Raw genomic sequence first — 15,594 nt, 5'->3', positions numbered from 1 at the left:
TGACTTGGATATTTCCCCGTAATCCCAACATGTGAATGCACTGGCTCTAGTCCATCCCTCCAGGTAACAGCTAAGCCCTGGAACCATGAAGCAACTGGTGTAAGTCTACTTGCACTTGGATTTCTTGAACAGCTTCATTAATTGCTTGAATCTTTCGGAAACCTAATGGAAGACAAAAAAAAAAAAAAAAGAAAAAGACACAGGAGATCAGCAAGAACCTAGAGGAGTTAATACAGAATGTAAACGCAGAGAGAGCTCAGTGCACCACCAGCCACACCCAGTCTGCCTTGGGTTGTAGAAACGAGTTTCTACACTTGCCTGCCCAGGAGTCTTCATGGCCCCATCCCAWCTGAGACATCCCTACCTCATCAGCTCACAGGCATTTTACCATGAGATCCAGAAAACCTGGACACTGAGCAGCAAGAATGCTAGACAGAAACAGAAAACGCCTCAGTCCCTGAGAGAGCTTCAGCTTTTGACACTTTGTGGAGGGTTTCAAGGAGACTTCTAGATGTAACCATGTACTACCACTGTGGCAGTGAGATGTTTGCATCAGTCCTATCTCATAAAACACAGAAGTAGCCAAACCAGCAACATGTACTGTTCACAGTTTCTAAATATCACACAATAGGGATGTGGGAGACATTCATTTATTTCCCTCTTCAGAGTCATGAGATTTTTAAACCTACACCTCCCACCAAGCAATAGGATTCTCTATTAGTCACTTCATATAAAATATATAAATTACATTGGAATAAAAACTGCATTTTGGATGTGATGAAAGTTTTCTCCATTGGTATAGGGTTGAAGTAGATCCCATCAAAGGAGGTCAGGTATATGAAACTGCAGCGGCCTGACACTAGGCATGTAATGTGAGTCAAAAAATCACATTTGCTTTGCTCTGCCTTCTGGTATTGTGCCCCATTTGCAGAAGAATTTCCTATGCTCCTAGCTAAATCATCCATTGATGAGCATGGTCCCATCTTGAATGGAATCTTCTTCACCATCTATTGTAAGAATCAGTGGCAGTTGAATAAAAATACTTRCCTTTCCTGCTTTTCTAACAGTCCAAATTGCTTTTCTCTAGGACAAAAACCCTGGCAGGTCTTTCATAATATATCGCCACTCAGTCTTCCAGACTGTGGAGTTAAAATATCTTGCTAAACTCCCTGAGRACAGATATCCTGTCCCAGAGGAGTAGGAAAGACATTCAACAGAGAAAATCTGTAAACTCTGGCTTAATTCTGCATTTTTGGGTCAACTATGCATTTTTTGACCATTCTCCCAGGCAGGCTATTATGGATTTGAGGTACTTTTGTGTGAGTCTGGCAGGTGGGTGTGATGCCTTCACTGCAAATCACCTGGCTGAGTGTTCATGTATCTTTCCCCCCTGACAGGAAGGGGTGAAGAAGAGCTGTTTCTTGTTGAACAAACATTCCTGATTTCCTGGTTTGTTTAGATGGATGATCTTGTGATTGTGAGCCTCAGCTCACAGGGATATTGGTATCTACAAGCTCTACATCTTGCTAAGATCCTTTACGTATTCCCCCTTCCTGGCTGGAATGGGAGAAGAACCCTATAAGGATCCTGATGATTTTTTAACAGAATGAGGCTCACGAGACATACATGGAGGGGTTTACACACATCTTCTTGGCCCAGCACAAGACCCCAGCTATCTCTTGTGACTTCTTATCATTGCTGGCATGACTAACTCCTRTCAGTGGGTATGTAGCTGCATCACTGGAAGGACAGGGGTTGAAGAAAGCAGCAGATGATCAGTTCATTTTCAGTGTTGACAGTGGTGACATTAGGATGCTATTTGTGATCTAGGCTGCCAAATAAAACACTATTAGAAGGATGAATGAGAAAACKATAAGATTTTCAGTAGTAAGAGCCTGAAACCATCTCTTCCCAGCTCCTGTTGTCAACTCTTCAACCCTATCTTGCTGTTCTGATGAAAAGGTGCCTTGAAATTTGCTTGGTTTTCGCACTCCCAGTTGGTTGGGAAGATGCACAGATCTACTTATTCATAGTCTGTGAATGAAGAACAGAAGCACAAGTAGAGAATCTATATTAAAGGCTTAAGAGGAAGGGAGGAGAAATAAGGAAGTAGTGGTTGAACCAATCTGCTTTTAAGCAGGGAAAAAAAAAGTTAAGAAAGACTCGATAACATTTTAAACGATGTATAAACAACACAGAGGAACCCCAAACTGGGTGGTTTTTTTTTCCTGGGGGTGTGGGTGTTCATAACTAGTGGAAACTGCAATGAGAACCTCAGAAATGGAAACATTGTGCTTTTAACCAAAAACACAAGCTCAGTTTTCTCACCCACCCAGACTGAAACATGAAGTGAAGGGATTATGTCTAATAAGGAGAAGAGAGGTTGGTTTCCAAACCCTTTTGCTGTGGGGTGGCACCAATTTTTATACCTAGTTATTTAATTTGAGATGGAACAGATCAAAAGTATCATGAACAGAGCAAGCACATTGAAACCCTTYGTGAGGTTTGCCACAAAGGACAACTGGACTGTCCGGGTTAAAAACATAAATACAAACTGATTTGCAAAGAACATTTACATGCTCTGTAACTCTGACATGTCAATGCTTTGCTGGTTTAAAAAAAAAATGATACCATATTTGGCTATTTCTCCACTGAGGAAATACTTTTGTCATTTGTCACAACTGACAKTAGTGATTCAGTAGCAGTACAAACTTTGTAGCCCTAGCATATTAAAAAAAATGTTTAAGTCATTGTGTCTTKCAGATGTAGTCAAAAAAGTGCTGTCGTTTGCAACTGTCTGTATCTAGGGCATTACCAAAATCTGTGGGATAATTTCTCACCAATGTGAGTGGTTCTGGAAAGGATTTGGATTAGGGATTTGGATTGGTGTGGGACTAATTAATTTCATGAGTAAAATAAAAGTGAATAAAATAAATATAAAATAAGTAGATGAAATTGAAAACATTTAATTTTGATCTTCAAACCTGTTTGGAAGTTCAGTTGCTGCAACCTTAACTTTCTGCTTCTATATATTCCCATTTAACACTGTGCATGAAACAATAAAGCAGTGAATAACAGTCTGCCAGATGTTTATTTACCGGCACTACTGTGAATTATTTATCTTCAGTGCCTTTGATGGCTACACATCAAGAGACTAAAGCCTTGGCTCAGATCTCACAAAAGGAAATAAGCCCCCACAAGTCTCTACAGCACATTTGTCTGGAGGAGGAGGAGAGCATTGAGACATCAATGTTCAGGCAGAAAGCTCAGCATGAATCTCTTGTCTTCCTCCCAGAAGAAAGTGAAAGGGCACAATGGCACTGGGCTGCAGAAATGGAAGGCAGGGAGCACGGTGGAGATAATGGGGATAACCTGCACCAAGGTGCTGGGCCAGGCAATTCTTTCCATGAGTCAGTCAATAAAGGCTTCTCAGAAACAGAGAAGGCTGCTTGGACTTAAAAGCCAAAGGCTCTGCAGTTTCAGTGCATTTCTTACTTGATGAATGAAGCCTGTGGGTGAGCATGTAGCCTCATCTAYAGGGGAAGGATGTGATTTGGGAGAATCCAGAAGGGAATGTGTGAGTCCTGGGTAACTGTCAGCCAGCAGAAGTATCAATCACTTTCACTTGTTCACTTTCTCATTAACATAGGAGCAGAAATATGAATAAAACCCAAAGAAGTACTGTTGCTGTCCAGCTTTAAAAAGGATCTTTGGTCTATATACATAGGTCTGTATTTCCCCTCTCTCCATCAATGAATGTGAATTGGTTGATAAAAGGTTAAGTTAATCCCAAAATTAACTAAGTTTCTGACCATTGCAAAAATTATTTGGCCAACTAGATGAAAGCCTGGAATTCAGACATTTATAATTCCACCTAATGTTTTTTAGTTCCTTTCCCTGTTTATTGTGATTGCATATGTGTCATGGCCATAGCAACTCAGGAGAAGGCTGTAGGTGTGTGCAATGGCAACAATGACAATCTTCATTATATATTAATCCAYTGTAAGTCACAGATCTGTAGTAAGAAAATAGATCAATATTTTCTACTGCCCACAGAGGCACTGGAGCCACACGTGTTGGTGTTATCTCCCCTTATGGGAGAATGTCACTGTGAGTCTCATCCTATCTGTTCAAATTGTCTTTCCCCCATCCCTTTTTTCATGCTGGAGTCAAAGCAAGGAAAGTGTTGTGGCTCAAAATAGAAGACAAAGTATTTCATGTGGTTACAAATGCCAGTCTGAAAATCCTACACCAAATCCTGCTTGACCCAAAAAGTGGCAGACTCACTTTATGAATGGACCAAGACAAGGTGAATACATTTATCTTCCATTGAAGGTATAAAATAAGATATAAATAAAGAATATTTACATTCATTTCTCTTGGGCCCACAGGTGGACACCAAAATATCTTTAATATAGCAACATGGCTTTATTTCTAACACCTGGCACACTTTGAATTTCTACCCGGTTATTTCTACCTCTACTAATTTTCTTCAGATTTACTAGAAAAGTTTAAGCTGATGATGTACAGAAGGTGTGATCTTTTTGACTTTGCTGTGGCAGATGGGGGTAGGGGACCGCTTAGAGCTCCTGTAGCATGTTAGTGTGAACAACTAAATGGTTGGCAATGGCAAGCTGCAACACTGARGGTTTTATTTCAAACTTGGGGAAGTCAAATCTCCAGGTGACCACGTGCCCTTTTGAAACAGGCAAAGAKTTTCAGTTTTGGGGCCCTGATTAGAAGAAGGACATTGAGGTGCTGGAGAGTGTACAGAGAAGGACAATGGAGCTGGTGAGGAGTCTGGAGCACAATTCTTACAAAGAGCAGCTGAGGCAGCTCGGGGTGTTGAGTCTGAAGAGAAGGGGGGGACTTTGCTGCTTTCTGCAATCGCCTGAAAGGAGGTTGTTGCCCCTTGGGGGTTGGCCTCTTCTCCTGGTAACAACTGATAGGACAAGAGGAAATGGCCTCAAGCAGCACCAGGGGAGGTTTAGATTGAATAATAGAAAAATTCTTTCATTGAAAAGGTTGTTGGGCATGGGAGCAGGCTGCCCAGGAAAATGGTGGAGTCACCATACCTGAAGGTATGTAAAAGACATACAGATGTGACACTTTGGGACATGGCTTCGTGGCAGATTTGACAGAGCTGGGTTAAGTGTTGAACTTGGTGATATTAAAGGTATTTTCCAACCTAAATAATTGTGTTTCTGGTAGAAATTTTTCTTTCTATGCTCATGACTAGACTAGTCCCAAAGACAAGTCAGAGCAGTCAGAAGAATAGGCACAACCAAAGGAACTGGCAYTTCTGTAACACAATTTCCCTCTCTCTGTTGTCCTGCTGACTGGCACAGCAATGGTCTTTCCACGTGCTGGTGTTCCCACATAACAAAGTGATTCCCAGGCACTGCTGTGAGAGTTTGTGGTTGGTTTTTGCAGCACTGCAGCTGCGTAAACTGGTGGGTGCTGAGAATCAACTCCACTCAGTGGAAACATTTCGAGCCCAGGGGGGACCAACCACCTATTCCATGGATACCCATACTGTCTGTGATCTCTGCCCCTCTCACATGGGGGTTACCATGTACCCAGCCCACAAACATTWGCAGAAATAGACATGTGAGTTGAACAAACCTATCAGCCTACTATAATGTGTAAACCTGTGCCATGTCCTGTTAGTTTCTGAGAGAAGCGCTTTTGGCAGAAAAAATTTCATCTAAAAAGCTGGAAAAAATAAGTTTTACAAGTATATATGGTTTTAAGTGTCAAACATTTAACTACCATTTAACCTGAAACACCTCACTGATGATTTTGTTTGAGGCTATGTTAGCCGTCAAGAACAGATTTTAAGATTATGCATTTATACAGCTGTGAATTGCTGGAACTGCAAAAGCCAGACACATAGCAGRAAACTTCCTTTTTCATCCTCTTAGAGTTATTAAAGAGTTGTTTATGCCACATGGGACAAAGGCATGACCAAGAAGGCACATCTTCTTGTGAAAGCGTGGGTTCCAGTGATTTTCTTGGACAGGGATATATAGAATTTGGTCACAAATTGGGATGATAAGGAGATGCTGTATGAAATGTATAGACAGTGTTTAGTCCAGCTTAAGGTCTTGATCTTGTTTCTGTTTAACTCAGTCTCACATTCATGCGCCAGCAATTTCCGGATAGCTGCAATCGTGCAAACTTTTTGACTAACTATGTGTTTCTAAAGACCCCAACAGCCTGACCAGTGCACAGAGGATTTAAACACTGCGTGACTGACATCACCAGCTTCACAGAGACATGTGATTGAGGGGAGTGGAAGGTGACCCTTATGAAAATGCCTTGTCTTTTCCTTCCACGGGAGGAGTTGAAAAGCTCAAAATGCTCATTTACCTCAGGAAGGTTACCGTTCTAGCAGCCTGAACAAATAAACAGCTGAAGAGCTTGGGAGCCAGCATTTCATCAGCTGGTTCCCCTGCTTTTCAGCTGAATGATACTACCAGTGAAACAGTGGAAGTCAACAATCTGAAGGGAGGTAATCAGCCCAGCTGCCAAGAAATTCTACAAGTCACAGACTGGAAAAGGTTGCTTAAGCCATGTTTAATCTTGCCCTTTTCCACATATCTGTTGGAACCAATGCTTTCCAAGCAATTTTCCAAGGACAAAATAATCACAAAAATGGAGACTTTTTTCTCCTGATTGTTCAATGAATGACACTATGTCCTATGTGCAGTGCACTTGTCAAACTCTTGCCCTAAATACTAAATAAACAACTGATTTGTGGGCATTTTATGACATCCGTTGTTGTAGCATAAAACTACTTCAAAAAGACCTACACATTTCTTATTTGCAACCTTCCTCTATGAAGATTATTTAACCCCATATTACAAAGTGAGGAATAGAGGCCCTGAGTTGCCTAGGACCTGATTTCTAAGAGCATTTGGCATTACATAAAATGTTACTGTTTCAAAGCCACATTTCTATTGACCATACCTGGATTTGTGATTGACCATACCTGGATTTGTGAGTACTCAATACTCTCAAGTCAGATACAGATATCTTTGAATAAGCATTTGAAAATTAGGAACTCAGAGTTGGTGCCTATTTTGGAAAAGATAACCCCTTGAAGCCAGATCTGAAACAGAATTTCAGKCTCTGTGAGCATCACTTGGGTGGAAGGATGAAGACAACAATGCAGACTTGGGTGTCTCAGAGTGGGATCTGAAATAGTCAGCAAAAAGATAAGGAATGGTGTGAAATCAGCACTCTTTACCTGCCACACACGTAGGTCATCCAGTGCACATGAAGGATGAGCCTTGAAAACATGAAAAATAGGGCAAAAAAAATAGTGAGTCTTACAGAACATCCTCTCTCTCGTAGGAAAATGACAGGGAGGCCTGAGCTTTGAATCTCTTTGCTGAAGCTCCTTTCATTACAATTCCCCATTGACTTTTCTTTCTGGGAACTAAATATAATTTGCTTCAATTTTGAAAGATGGTTGATAGAACAAAAACACTTCCCTTCCCTATCTGAATGATAAAGTAGTGGTTAATTTCAGGAAAGAGGCTTCCTTTTAAGCCTGACCATGGGTCTTATTATCTGAGCAGGAGATTGGTTTAGCCACAAAGCTTCTGGGTACTGCCCATCTTTCACRTCAGAGATGCGCACTGAAAAATTATCAATACAACAACTCAGGGACAGATGAAAATACCATGGGGGAGGTGAAGAGATTCTCTGGCCTAGTGACAGAGGCAGTCAACAAGTGTAAATGGACATGGCCTGGAATCTACTCTTTAGATTGGCCCTTGGAGTTATCCACTGTGACACTGTGTCTCTGAAGACGAGACCAGAGATAAGGCCTTTAGCCTTCTTGCTGAATKGTATTTTGGGCTTCTGACCCCTTTTGTCCACCTTTCTTGCTCTTCCAGCTTCTACCAGCAAGGTGCAATTCATCCCAGACCAYAGTTCTAGCAGACTACCTAGCTAGCAAGAAAGGAGGTGGATAAGCCTTTAAATACTTTTCCAAAGACAGTTGAATGTGCATGCTGTTTCTCCTAGGACAGTACTCTAGAGGAGGAGTTGCACCATTTCCTACTCTTTAACCTTTTGAAAAGAAAGTACTTATATTTGTAAAGAATGAGCATAGTCTTACTGATGTGCTTTAAGCATACTGGCACCAGGCTAGCCCTCACAATCCTCTCAGAACTAAATCCATTTGTTCTATAATTGCTAATGGATATCTTCTCTACACTTGTCCCTAAGTATCTTAAGTACTGCTATCTTGTGTTGTAAGAAACAACTAATGTGGTATAATTCCCCAGGAGTCAGAGACTGCACAGAATTTTTTGTGTTAGGAGCTGAAACTCTGAAGTTTGATCCCAACTCCATTTCAGGCATTTCACATGTATCCTTTTCTTAAGGAAGAGACCTTTTTCTCAGCATCACAAAAGCTTTTCTCAGCATCTAGTTTCAGGTATAATCGGTGGCAGAATCGTATTTCCCAGAAAATCATTCAGTCACTAAAATCACAAGGCCGCCTTGCCTTTTCCTGTAGTTCTACATCTCAGTCAGCRTGTGTCCTCCAGCAAGTAGATGAGAGCTGAACAATGAGACAGGAAATGGTCTCACACTAAACAGGTTTTTTATTGATTTTTTTTTGTGCTGAAGTATTATTCTGTGTATTTGCACTTAGAACCCTGAGGAATATACCACCTGCACAAGGGAGATTTTACTTCATGTAAACTATTTCAATATTAGTAAATTTAACACTGTCAGAACAATGGCTCAGGCCATGAAATTCAACTGCTTGGCCTTTTACAGTTCTGCCACCATTTTGTCTCACACTAACTAATGATCCCTCAAAAACTCTGAGCCACAATCAACTTCCTATACAGTTCAGGAGATATGACAGACAAAAGTCCATTCCAAAAAAAAGAAGTTTGGAATGTTTCAGCCTCATGTTACAGAGGCTGAAAACAGTTATTACAGATGTGCCAAATAATGCAAATATCAGGATATGTCTGGTCTCAGCAAATGAAGGGCAGAATTACTGCTGGGTAAAAACATTTTCTGTCTAGCCCACTAGAGGGTGCAGACACCCGTGCTGCCTCCAAGATTTACTGACGGGTTCCTGAGTCCTGGATACTCAGGTGCTCCTCCAGAGTATTTGAGCGAAAGAGCAGAAAGAATCACACCTTGCTGTCCTCTACAAACACACTTTCATCAGCAGCAGCATGTAATCCAGAGTCTGCCTTCCTCCTGCTAACTGCTGTCCAGACACTACCCTCGGTCCTCATCTACCTTGAGACTTACTACTTGTTTTCCTGTTTTTCTTGTCTCATCCYCACCATTTCTGTGCTTACTTACCCACAGTTTCCTACCCTATCTCTACTTCTGCCTGTGTTTCAGATGGATTTCCCTTTGATGCCTGCGTTGCTTGACTGTTACAAAGTGAAGTGACAAAAGTACAAAAGAGGTGTATTCTCACAGTTTTGAGCTGCTGAGCCTTTGTAGCCCTGAAGTGGGGTCTACTCCGTGTATTCAGGATTCTGGGAGAGCAAGATTTCAACTGGGCATAATTTAGAGAGTCTCAAAGACCAATCATGTTTTTTAGAAATTGGGGAGAGGGGGCGAGAATGAAGTCTTAACAAGATTATTTCTGCCTTTGTGCTTATTCCCCTACTCAAAGCAGAGGCTTGTGTTCCTGAATATTCCCTCATTGCCTCAGCAATTGCCTCAAACAGCTAAACTCTGCATGTAACATCCTGCCAAACAAAATGCAAAACTTTTCATCTTAAATGTTGACCAGACTTACAGGCAGCTCCCTAAGGAATTTGTCTCGCCATCTCACCGCTGATGTTTCCGTGCTGCAGAAGATCAGATTTCCTCTATGAGTAAGAGCTGCAGAAAGGAACATAAAAGAAATCTTTTAAGAATCAGTTGTTACAAAAAAGAAAAAAAAAAAAAAGGACATATCTGAAGATAATTACAAACAGTGACAAGCATTGATAAAAATATCTTTCATAGCCTTAAATGTATGGTTCACTAGCTGCAGAACATACCTGTGTGGGACTACTGAAGATTCAGAATATAGACATCTGAAGATGAAGATAAAAGAGYACATACTTCTTGTAGGCTTGCTGTTTTCCCTTGTCAGTTTTSCAGATGTGAATCAGGTGCAGTGTAGCTGGCAGTGAGTAGCCCTATCTGCTTCTTCATGACCACAGCAGTGTGTAATTTCTGTTCTTATTTCAAGACTTAGTCAGCAGCTGGGAGAACGAGGATTTTCATTCCACCAGCTGCTGAGCCTGAATTCCTCAAGCAGTAGTGTGAAAATGTGATAAAAATGTGCAGCCCTTAATGACCAAGCTTATAGATCCCTGGCCCCAGCCTGAAAAACTTGCACCCTCAATCATTTTGTGTGTAAAAAGGCAGAATCTCTCCTTTCAAATATGAATGAGAGCTAAGCCAGTATTTAAATATTGAGCTGCTGCATGAARAATACACAGATTTCACTCTCACTTTCTCTGAGTATTTACTTGTAGTTAAATATTCATCAACACTAGAAAAATAAGATTCAAAATGGAAAATTTCTGTAAGGACAGTAGTCTTCGGATCAAAAATACATGAAAAGAGACTGGATCAAACTGACATTACCAGATTCAAAGATGTAAAAAAATAATCTTTTGGGATATTTCTGATTGATTAGCAACTAAATTTAGACAAAAATTGGATTATATTACCCACTTTAAACCTATTTGAAATAACAACCATTACTCTCAAGCTGAGTCCCTCTCAGGTTTCCTGTGTATAAATAGTAAGCTCAGGAGGAACACCAGCTTGACTTTCCCATCTGAGAGCTGGCAGTAAGCATAAAGCCAAAACAACAATCCCAAAGGCATTTATTTATAAATTGAGTTTATTTCATCCAGGAATTCTGGAGGCAGTAGTCAAGGGCCAAGCACTCCCATTTCTGTAGTGTCATTTTCCAGAGGAGAGCTATATTTTCAAGCTCCTTTTGCACACTGTGAAGAGCATGGGAACAGTGTCAATAAATTTGCCTGATAAGAAAACTACCCCTCTGTCCAACTGAAAGCTTTGCAAACTTAATTGTCAGCACTGAAGCCCCCTGAACTGCTGCTTCAAAACAACTTTTTATCTGGAAATTATGCAAATGTGAAGTAAAGTTTTCAAGTGGCAATACATGYGAAAAACACCAGCACTTCTTTTAAAGGCACTGTGGCACAGTCTTGGTGTGTTTTTTATTTTTGAGCAGGATGGAGGAGTCTCACAAGATAACCTCTTGAGGCTGAGCTGTGTCTGGGTTTCTCCCCTCTAGCCACTTGACCAGAATGCAGCAGAGCTGTGGGAGACCAAAGTTACCATACAGGAATGACATTTCTAGTATTTATTTGTTTTTGGGGCTGCTGCACACAGTGTCTATGCATAACATAGGCTGCCCTCCGATAGAGACCAGGAGTGCACCCTYTCCCCACATCAAAGATACTGATGCTGAAAGAGAACATGGAGAGCAAACATTTTAAATCAACCAAGCTGGTCTTTTCTGCTCTTACAGTCGTCAGTGAGAGCAAAGTTATCTGCACAGGAAGATGTGTCTGAGTTGAACCCAAACCCACGCTGAAAGACAGAAGGTGAATAGGTGAATACGCATTTTCAATAAATCTATCTGAAAGGATGCTAAAAACTGAAGGCAGAAGCAGTGGGTAAGGTGCTGGYTGGCCACAGGGGATGCCTGGGTTCAGTTTGCTCTTCCCACACAAATCCACTGAGCATTTTCCCTTGGGCCACGTCCATGCAGTAAGTGGGAAATGCCACTGCAGGGTGGTAGGCACACCTCAGCCAGCTTTCCTCTGGCAAACCATAGCATGGGCTGCAAGGATTTAGCAGCTAAGGCCATACRGACATGGAAGGGACAACAAATTCCTTAGCATTGATGCTCACACTGAGAAGAGTAAGGCTGATGCAAATGCCTCTACCCATAGCCTCTTTCCTGGCAGAATRGTGACATTCTAAACAGACACCCAGCTGTTTGCAAGGGAAGATTGGGATTCTTGATCAGATTGCCTGCAGTAGGGAGCTGCAAAAACCAGGGCACAAGCCGGGAACCAGCTGGGATTCATCTGAACTCCCCAYCTGTAGATGCAGTGACAAAACTTCAAGTGGCTCATTGAGTCTGTTGARGGTGAAATTCATTACAGGAGTCCACTTGTAACCCTAACAGCAGTCCCACAAGTAAGGTGAAAGTGATTTAGGAATGAAGTCCCAATGTGGATGGAAATTATGTGTCTGAATCAAACAAATGCTTTTAAAAATCCTAACTAGATTCTCCTGACCATTATATATAAAATCCAGAAATTGTTTATACCAAGCATTCAAGGAGCCAATGTCCAAACATTAAAACTGATTAGAAGCAAAGACTTAAAAAACCCACAAATGAAAAAAGCAAAACCCGAGTCTTAAAAAACCCACAAATGCCACAGTGTATGATTTCACTCAGGGATCAGCAACGCACATACAATTTCCCTTTTTGTATGGTGACACAATGACAGCACATTTTTACAATAACTTCCCCACAGATGGCTTTTTTCCTGAACCATTAAACAAAACGAAGAGTTTTTCACTCAAATAGTCTCTCTCCCTATCTATTAAGAGGCAACAAATGTCGTATGCAAAAGTGCAATGTTTTACAGGATTTCCTTCTGGTGCCTGTCTGTCTGAGTTCAGTTTTTATGCATCAAAAGACCCTGATGAATTGATATCATTTTATGACATGGTTCCACAGTCCCTTCTGTGTGTATGTTGGGCTACTGCAAACCCCAGGARCAGTCTCAGGGTATGCAGTCTCAGTACAGGACATGACTGCAATAGCTAAAGATCAATATTAGGTCCAGATATACAATTAAAATCAGTCCCAAATTATCTGGGTTTGATTTTTTTCTGTTCCCCAATATGTAGAAGCTCATTCTTCCACTTTTTAAAAACACAGTTGAATATATATTATGATTTTTACTACTCTCCTCACTAAAGCAAACTGTGCACCTGAGAACTCATYATTTTGATAGCGGTTTTTGCAGAGTGAACTCTTTAAAATTGATGATAAGAGTTTTCATTCTCTTTCACTSCAGTATTTGCTGTAATAATTCCKAYGTCCAAATATGTGCAACATAGTTTCTTAATTATCTTTGCTCTATTATTAAGCCATACAGTTCTTCCTTTATTTCTACAGCTCACAGTCATCTGGCACAAAGAGGCACATGTCATTCTTAGATTGCAGTGAGCTTCGCTCTCCCTTTGCGTGTAAGTAGTAGGAGGGAGAAAAAATGAGCCTTGGCTGAGTCTGGCTCCTCAGACAAATTGTTTTGAATTAACAACGAAGAAGTGAAAAGCTGTATCCTTACCTGGTCTGGAATGAACAGTGCACCTTGAAAGCCTCTTAATGACAGAACKAGACCAAGCTCTAAGTTTTTAGTCATCCAGCCAGGAAATGACTATTTTGCAAATGTTAACTCTTTCCTCACTTCTCAGTATCTCAAGTACAGTGAAAAAAAAATCCATCTTACCCTTCCAGTGCAGTTTGGTAACTAATGCTCTGCTCTACACATGATTTCTGTTTCACACTGAGAATGTGCAGGTGGCCAGAGGAGGAGGCTGATCACTTTCATGGAAGAGAAAAATTGCAGTGTCTTCTGCAAAACTGTGACCAAGTACATTTTACTGATGAGTGGCGCTTATGTAATGAAGTGTAAAAATGACTGAGTAATGGCTTGACCTCCCAGCTCTCATTTAGAGAAGAGGTTTAGAGCAATGGAACAATGTTTTCAGCATGATTTCCGTGTTGTGGTGCCCAAGAGAGCAGGGTAAAAAACTAGGTTATTTGAAGGAGTGGCATTCACTGCAGCCTGGGCAGACATTTGATGTACATATAGTGTAGGATACTTTTACACACAAAGGGTGTCCAGCTGAAAAAGAGGCATCCTGGAGCATSAGGAGTTAGTTCTCTGCACATAAAACCTCTCTGTGCCTAAAAACCTATTTCCCCTGCTTAAATGTATCTGTATGACTAAAAGGCATTTCTGAAACTGAGCATTGTATGAACCATCAGCCTGAGAGCTATTAAAGAACACAGGCTAATTCTGGGGAGTGGACACCTCCACAGAGAGCCCAAGGTGACAGCTGGGCTTCTGAGCCTGTGGAGAGACCCCATGTTGGGGTTTTCTGAGACAAGGATGGGGTTGTCTTACCTAGCTCTGGGCATTTGCACTCCACATGTCTACACCAGAGCTCATCATTGAAGGCATTCCTGAACGTATGCAACGGAGAGAAACAGACTTTAGCGAGATTCTTTATCTGGGAGTTTTAACATCCACATAGGAGTTCCTTCTGCTATATAGCTATATACACTMGCATAATTGTTCAAAGCAACCAAGATTTTATAAAAACTACAAGTACAAAAATCCTTGTTCTCTGTAAATTAATTGACTTCCAAGTGATTATTTCCGGCAGCAATGACTCAAGAGATGTGCTCCCATGACAGTGATGAAGGTGGTCTGCACTGGAAGTTCATCCTTTTACAGTATACCCCAAAAATATGGAGGATATTTAAGATCCTTGGTTTGGGCAGGTGCTTAGTAGCTTTCTTGGAATGGAAGCCAAAACATTTGGGTGACTCCTCAAGCGACGGCTATTGACGATATTGCTTTTCACTTCTTCGTTGTTTATTCAAAACAGTTTTTCTGAGRAGCCAGACTCAGTCAAGGCTCATTTTTTCTCCCTCCATTTATTTATATCGAAAGGGTAACGGAGCTCACTGCAATCTAAGAATGACATGTGCCTTTTGGTACCAGATGACTGTGAGCTGTAGAAATAAAGGAAKAACTRTATGGCTTAATAATAGAGCAAAGATAATTAAGAAATTATGTTGCACATATTTGGAAGTTAGAATTATTACAGCAAATACAGCAGTGAAAGAGAATGAAAACTCTTATCACCAATTTTAAAGAGTTCACTCYGCAAAAACTGCTATCAAAATAATGAGTTCTCAGGTGCACAGTTTGCTTTAGTGAGGAGAGTTGTAAAAATCATAATATATATTCAACTGTGTTTTTAAAAAGAGGAATAATGAGCTTCTACATATTGGGGGACAGAAAAAAATCAAACCCAGATAATTTACGACTGATGTTAATTGTATATCTGATATCAGTCTTAAGCTATTGCAGAAACACCAGAGCATTTTACTTTGAGCTTGGTTGAAAGCCAGAGACTCAATTCTTGCCCTAACTCAGAGAGCTCCCACTTCCACATAGAAAATATTGAAACCCAACTGTCAGTGTTCTCACCATGAGCCCACAGGTAAACAGGAAGGAGTTTCAGCCTCATAGCCTCAGAGTTTACATTGACCAAGACCTCCTAAAAACTCCTAAAAATGAGATTTGGTTTGCTTCCTTGGTTGTTATTTTTTGTAACAAMAATCTCATTTCAGTTCAAATACAGCAGGCTAGAAATGCAGCTTTTTATATTCCGCTTTTTGATCCTTAAGCTTACAATATTTAAAATTTTGCAACATTTAATTCACTGCCACTTTTAAAGAAGCTTTCC

At 40.8% G+C, this 15,594-nt stretch overlaps 1 protein-coding gene across 1 annotated transcript in view; it reads right to left on the bottom strand.

Moving 5' to 3' along the window:
* Positions 1-13,430, bottom strand: part of P2RY8 (P2Y receptor family member 8) — a 31,526-nt gene extending 18,096 nt beyond the window's left edge. Inside the window, exons 1-2 of the mRNA XM_057373597.1 lie at positions 13,398-13,430; positions 9,794-9,879 (exon numbers count right to left, since the gene is read on the bottom strand). The gene's annotated coding sequence lies outside the window, so the exon portion shown is untranslated. The remainder of the gene's footprint in view (positions 1-9,793; positions 9,880-13,397) is intronic.
* Positions 13,431-15,594: the final 2,164 nt, after the last annotated feature.

Source organism: Malurus melanocephalus, unplaced genomic scaffold, assembly GCF_030028575.1.
Source record: "Malurus melanocephalus ecotype Western Australia unplaced genomic scaffold, MMel_1.1 scaffold_202, whole genome shotgun sequence".
Taxonomy (NCBI): Eukaryota; Metazoa; Chordata; class Aves; order Passeriformes; family Maluridae; genus Malurus; species Malurus melanocephalus.
The sequence above is the reverse complement of the archived record's forward strand: the minus strand, read 5'-3'. Positions and strand labels throughout refer to the sequence as shown.